This window comes from Rhagoletis pomonella, unplaced genomic scaffold (assembly GCF_013731165.1).
Source record: "Rhagoletis pomonella isolate Grant_MI unplaced genomic scaffold, Rhpom_1.0 Rhpom_scaffold_00012, whole genome shotgun sequence".
Taxonomy (NCBI): Eukaryota; Metazoa; Arthropoda; class Insecta; order Diptera; family Tephritidae; genus Rhagoletis; species Rhagoletis pomonella.
This window is the reverse complement of record NW_023458566.1, coordinates 18,528,922-18,536,281: the sequence shown is the minus strand read 5'-3', so window position 1 is coordinate 18,536,281 and position 7,360 is coordinate 18,528,922. Positions and strand designations below refer to the sequence as shown.

General features: G+C 40.9%; 1 long non-coding RNA gene across 1 annotated transcript; it reads right to left on the bottom strand.

The window, feature by feature from the left end:
* Positions 1-2,234: 2,234 nt before the first annotated feature.
* On the bottom strand, positions 2,235-3,003 carry LOC118747475. The gene is made up of 2 exons (XR_004993962.1): positions 2,762-3,003; positions 2,235-2,707 (listed from the first exon to the last, which is right to left on the bottom strand). It is a non-coding gene; the product is annotated as an uncharacterized LOC118747475 (long non-coding RNA).
* Positions 3,004-7,360: the final 4,357 nt, after the last annotated feature.

Below are 7,360 nucleotides of genomic sequence, written 5' to 3'. Positions count from 1 at the left end.
AATAAGATCCACGGAAATAAGGTCAATTGACTTTATTTCGCACCTTTTTAAAAGCGAAATAAAATCCATTGACATTATTGCTCTTTCAAACATTAAATTTGCTACGTAAATTCATAGTCGATTTTACAGCTTTCAACTATCAAAGTTTTAATTTGACATCAAATTCGTAACTAACGGGCCTAAAAACCTAAGCAAAGGTGTTTTCAAAAAGATTTTCTTATTTTTTAGAGACAGCTGTCAACTGTATGTTTAATGCGAGTATTCATCACAAATACATGTTTTTCTTTGTTTCGTACCTAAATCTAAAAATATCTTCAACATTCAGCCAGCTTCACTTTTACACGTTTCGGCCGCCTCCTTGACTCACCCTTTTTTACTAGTCGATATCTGCACCTGAACGGGCACACGTGCAATTAGCGCGAACTCAAATGCAACCATAATTGCATTTTACACTTTTAAACTCATCGCATTGGCTTGCGATGATTAGTTTGTTTACTTCTAAAATTCCTCGAATTATTCCGATAATGTGCCATAAATAACATGGAATATTCAAAGTAATGGATGATAATTGCCGGCGCATGAGTTTTGTGTATTTGTTGAAAAGTTAATTTGTTTGTTTTTTTTTTGTGCAAGCATACAAAGAAACTTACATTCACTCACACTCACACACACTCACACTCACACATTGATGTCTCAATCAGATTTCTTTCTGTGCACTTGGGTGGGCCGCAAACTGCCAGCGACTACGCAACAACAACAACAACAACGAAAACATGGACGGCGCATTAAGTCTACGCTTTTTGAAGTAAATACATATGTATGTATGTATGTATGTATGTATGTATGTATGTAGATAAAATTAAAGCATTTATTGGGCGTCGTAAAGTTTGCAACGCAAAGTACGCAATTAGAATTCATGCTGGCCAATGCTGCAATTTTGTGCGCATCACGATCGCTAACAGATTTTACGATCTTGGCTAAATTGGAAGTTTTGTTATGGAACACAGAAACTTTATTATTTGCAAATAAAATCGCCAATTTGTAAGCTTCAGACAGACGTCAGATTTTAAATGTTAACGGGTTCCGTTGATCACTTTTAGTAGAGCGAATATGTGTACATATAACTACTTATGATGCGCTCCAGACCCATTGCCCTTAACAAGATAGTCCCGTAAAAGAGGCGGTTAGGTTGAAAGGATCATTGCCAGACCCGTAGCTGTTTTCTAAACAGTTCTTCAGACTGTGAAGCTCAGCGTGCTACCAAAGTGGACGGAGCTGCGGCGCAGCTTTTTGACGGCGATTATACTAAAATCACGAGGCACATCATAAATGAAACGCCAGATGGCGTGCGAGCTGCGGGATACCCCTCTGAACAAGTTATCAGGAAATCTTTCTTGCTGGCGAATCTGTCTTTCCAGCAATGAGGAAGGCAACGAAGCCCAGTACCTAAAATTCAAGGCTGCAACAGTGTGAAGAATAATTCTAATTAGTCTTATCTCGATCGGGATCATAGATCTCTTTTGGGCACAAGGAAACAATCTTATAGAAGGCAACTAAAGTGCAGATATTCAAGTTACGGATGGAGTTCATCTTGACAACACTCACAAATCGTTCGACCAGAAGCGTTTCAGCTATTGACGGCGCACTGCCAGCGCATGAGTTTCTTAGGGAGCAAAAAGTGTAGGGAGTCCGAGACGGCAGACGAAATACACATAATTGTGTGCGCTCGTAAGGCATCGGCTGCTTTATAAAGGACACAAACGACCCTATCTTTAGTAGTCTACCGACAGAGCACTTCTACTCGTAACACTTCTCGGAATGGGAAGAGGGCGCCAAGTTTTCGACGGAGTCCTTCTCTTTCTTTTTTTATGGGACAGCTTCTCAAGATTACTTTGCCTTACCACTTCATCAGCCATACAGTTTGTCGCAGTACTAATGGCCGCATGACAGCTCAGGCATCGCTAGACTAGCTTTGAGCGAATCATCAGAGCGTTGAGTGCCATTTACCTTTGATAATAAATTGATTCACAGGATACGCCCCACCGCGGAGTTATTCAAGCTAGGTAAGTGAGTTTGCAAAAAATATGTCTCTAGGTAGGGATCCCGCACCTGTAATAAAAAAAAAACCATAGGACTGTTCACAGACCAACGGAGTAATAACGGAGTGCCTCTAATCACCAGCAAATAATTACCACCGAACCCAGCCGTGTTTGAAGGAATCGAGTACCTACTTCTACACTTCTACGACATTTCAGTTGAACTTTAATGATCAAAACAAAATACGAGTATGTACTTGTATCCCTCGGTTCATTTCAATTTTCGTTTGTTCCCTGTTTTTATGCGCAGTTTAAATGACACCGTCTGCATCCCCCCGACCACCGAGCACATTTGCAATTGCTTCTGCCACGAACATTGCCAATGTCGACGACCTCATAGCGGCAGCGATGGCGGCTGGTTTTCAAACCAATGTCGCTTGTCTCACCCGTCCTGCCTGCCTACCTGCTACCGCGTGCAATTTGCAAAATTCGAAACTCTGCAATGGCTTTGGCATTAAATTAATTTCAACCCTCTGTTGGTTTTTGGACTAATACGGCCTTTGTTAATGTTCTGCTGCTTGTGCTGTTTGATCGGGGATGGTTTGTTGCTGTTTTGCAATTTTTTGCACTGCTTTTGCGAATTCCCCTTTGTTCGTGTCTTCGGTTTTGTGCTGAAATAAAATCGAATGCATTATAAAATTAAATGCGAAACGAGCTCTACATACGTTGAGGGCAATGCAAAGCGAATGTTATTGGCTTTATATGAAGCGGTTTCCCGCCAAACGAAGGTAAAAAATTCACTTCACCGACTCGTCCACTCCACCGAGCCATCAGAGTCATCGAGCTTCCAGCCGCAGACAATAACGCTCGACAAGTCGTAGGTCGGTTACGCTGTACGCCGCTGTCGCTATATTCGCGTCGCAGTCGGCGTGTCTGCTGTTGTCGCCGTTTGTTTACCAACAAACCAACAGGCTGTTAGTAAGTGAGCATTAGATGGTTGGGAAAAAGGAGAAGTCAATTGTGCCGGTGACTCGCCGAAGGTGGTGGTGGGACAAATACAGCCGACGTGGTGCGGTGTGGTAAAAGGAAGCAGCAGAGTCCGCTGCTCCATCGCCCTGCTGCCTGCTGCCTGCTGCCGTCTGGCGTCTAAAGTTTCGCACAGGGTGTGGAGTGTCAAAATCGGTAATTCGAATGTGAACGCTCTGGTGTGAATGAACTTTTCCAAGGACAATGATCTACGATTGAGTGTTCTGAGTGCCATTGGCGTTCCTGCTGTCGGTATGACGACTGTTAACTGTTGGTGGTAATTGTCTGCTTGGACAGGCGGACGAACAGCGAGCAGAATGTGCCTTTGCCATTTGCGATATTTCGAGGGTAGACTCTAGTCGCTTTGGTTTGGCGTGCCTGCCGTGCCGACTTCTTTATTCACTTTTATGTATTTTCCATTTTATTGCAATGGTACGGTTGGGCGCAACATCAACAGCAACAACAACGTCGGCAACAGAAGCGACAACAGCAGCACCGGCAGCGGTAATAAGTCGAGTCATCAACGCCAGCTGAATTGCCATTGCCATCGTCGTCATAATCTACCACATCATTGCATGTTTAATGCTTCGCCGCCCCGCTCAGGCAGCAGACAACCGGCACAGCAGCAGACAACAAAAAGCACCAGCTTGCAACCAGACAAAAGGGGCAACCAAGACAGCCAGCCAGCTATATACATAGCGAGCAACAAACAATGGGAATGCAGATGCAAAAATCCTAAAATTAAATCTAAAACCAAAATAAATCGTAAAATTTTTAGCCTGATGTGTGACTCGTGGTCCAGTGGCTCAAATCGAACAGAGGTGAAGAAGGAAGCATTTAAAGCCGCTTTGTTTACACTCGTTCTCTGCCATCGGAGCGCGAATCCATGTGTGCCCGCATGTGTGACTACAACAAACAGTCGCGCACCAAGTATCTAATTCCCACATGAATCGGTTGAAGTGGCTTGGTGGCTTGGTGTGAACGTCTGCCCCTTCTAATGATGGCCAATGAACTTTGTTAGCGCCATAAGTCGTTTCGGTTGCGCATAAATCGTGTGGGAAAGATTTCAAGAGTTGAGTATGCCTTCGATAAAGCAACAACAAAACGTCGCTTTGATGCATTTTGTGTCGAACTGTACAGTCGACGAAGAGGTGAAAGATTGGATAAGATCTAAAAAGTTTTCAGCTTACCAATTTAATCTTTGTTGTTGTAAGTCAGGAAAATATTAAAAAGTTCCAAAGTTCCACTTATGCTTTCACAGCCAAGGCGGTGAAAAAACGCGACTGCAAAAATATATCTTTGGAGGACCAGTGCAATAGCAACTTGCGCGATGATGGCGATGGTAAGAACCTTCCTTGCAAAGTTCTTCAGCTTCAAAAGATCGTCAGTTCCTTTCCTTTTTAACCTAAGTCGCAATGGAGGTGAGACATCACATGCATACGACTTGTTTCAAGGCCCCGTTTATGGCTTTGGTAGACTCACCAACTTTGTTATTATTTTTCACTGAAAGTCTTTTTTACGTGGCGAAACCGAAACCCAGCGCACAACCCATTGCTGGGAGTCATCGTGTTTTGTTGAATTCGACCAAAATCACTTAGACGGTTACAGCGGCAAATGAGGAGAAGAAGGTTCACCAACTTTCCTTTAATACATTATAATTCGGTGGTTGTAGTCTGACCATCTTATCAGCAATCGTTCCCTTCAATATTTCCATGTCCACGAACGCAGCACACAGGGACGTTCACTTATTCCAGGGTTACTGGTACACCCATACGGTGCTCGACTTCGCTACTTTGGAATTCTGCGCCTTCAATGTGGACTGTATTTCAATGAAAAAAGTTTTCCTATAGATTCGCACTCCGGCAAAGATTTTTACCTGAAATACCAGGAAAACAATATGACTGCCTGATTAGAGACGAACGCCGACCCCTTATTCAATCTTCGACGCATCGATGTTTGCTCTTTGGTTGGTAGTAGCGTCGACAGTGCTTAGCGCTAGATCCAATTAGAGTTTCGGCGCCATTTTTATACGATTTCTGTTGAAGACTTTGTTTTGATACCAGCTGTTATTCTTTAAACCATTTTAACTTTGGTGACTTCGGTTAGGTTTTGCATTCTGCAGAGTCCAAGTGTCCGATACCTAATATGCGCCAGGGCTGGACTTACAAACAGAAAGTGAAAGCTCGTTTTCCATGTTGTCCGCAAGATTGCAGCAGCGTATCCTACGCGGGAGATCCATTTTAGCCGCATTCTTTCACAATAGCCATTGGCCTTTGGTGGACCTAATTTAAAGAAAAGGCGGCCGCTGTGCTGTAGTGGTTAGCAGTGCGCGATACCATTTCGCAGGGCCTGGATTCAAGCTCGGTTCAACGCAACATCTAAAACGAAACAGTTTTTTTTTCCAATAGCGGTCGCCCCTCGGCAGGCAATGGCAGACCGCTGAGTGTATGGTATTTAATACTGAAAGTAAGACATTTCTTTAAAAAAACCTTCCATTAATCTTTCTACAAACAAAATAAATAAATATGTAAATGTTTACCTAGTGCCACAGTTAGAAATAATTCACAAAATTTCCACCTTCTAAATCATCTGCCGAATAAGAATTTTTCGATGCGTCTAATTGTTTTATTTTATTTGTGCGTTCCCACGTAATGCGCCAGACTCCCCAGACCGAACTTTGATGAAAGTCATGGAATACAAATGAACTTACAAAGAAACAGCCAGACCAAATGAAAATCGGATGAGCAGGTGAAGAAACTACGACCAACAAACGCAAAAAAACGCAGCTTGACATTCAACTCAATTTTACCGGGAGAATTCTAAATGTATGCACATACATACATACATACGCATATTCAGGGAGCTGCTTTCCCTTTCGGCCTATCTAGGCTTCTTTGCACTTCTTTCCTTTTTGTGTATTCTCCTCTTCGCTCGACATCCCTGGTGCCCAGTGTTGCCAGGTCACTGAAGTGCGAAATCGTCAGTTTGGTTCTCGTAAATCGTCATTTGCATATAAAAATCGTCAACATATAAAGAGTTAAAATAAACAGAACCAAAAAGTTCTTTTGGTTTTTTCTGATTTATATACGTGAAAAATAAAAAGTTAAACGTTTTTACGAATTTTTAAAAAATTCACATTATTTTTAACAAAACTATTTTTAATTGCAATAAATCGCATTTTCTCCTTTTTCCTTTTTTTTTGGATCATTAATGCCCGTCTGCACCAATCAATTTGAAATTTATCAGCCTGTTAAAATTTAAAATGACACAATTTTGTTCGGAAAATTAAGCATTTTAAATTTTAACAGTCTGATAAATTTAAAATTGATTAGTGAAACTTTAGATAAGTTCTATAAATTTTGTTTTTGTGGCAAAGTTTTTCTCTAGTACATATTATGTTTTACGGCATTCTAGAAATATCAAAAGAATTTGTTTAAATATTTTTATTGCTTGGAAAAGAACTTTGCCGTAGGTGTAAATTTTCTTGAAGGACTAAATATACGAGCATTTTTTTCTTGAGATCTTCGGAGTGATTTGAGACATTTTTATAGAAGAAGATTTCTTTTTCATTTCTTGAGTGGATTTTATATGAATTTTTCGATTTTCTTGAGAACTTTATACTAAGCCTTTAATCAGTTACAATTTTTAATGCTACATTTCATTTTTGAAACTTTTAAGTATATCGGTATTTGGATAAAACTCAAAACAAGAACAACCATTTCTTTTAATAAGTCCCGTGTAAACCAAAGTCCCTCAAGACTTGAGTTTTTTTGCAAAGCAGCATCTTCTACCTCGACAGCTGAGGTGAAGAGAACATCAGATATTTGCAAACTGATGCCACTACATTAAAAGCTGTTCATACTTACAAGTTTCGCTAATTAACTTATTCATAATTTCCTCCGCTCAATAAAATATGTATCAGTACACAACGCAAAAACTACGAATTTTTTCCCAAAAAACTCCACACAAATAGTGATGACACAAAGTAGAACACTACTTGTCGACAACTATTGTTAGTGCTGCCACATGATATAATTTGGATACGGCAAAAAAATCGTCAAATCGTCATGTCCGTAAAAAATCTTCAAAATGGCGACCAAATCGTCAACCTGGCAACACTGCTGGTGCCCCTAATTTGCGGCTGTATTGTTTGTATCCTTCGGAGCATATTCTGATGCGACTGCCTGTTTGATAACAGCAATCGTCGGTACATACATAATTGCCGTCGCGCCGTTCTCGATTTTTTATTTTTGCTAAGACTGGGATTTTCTCTAATATAATAATGCAGAGATTTAACC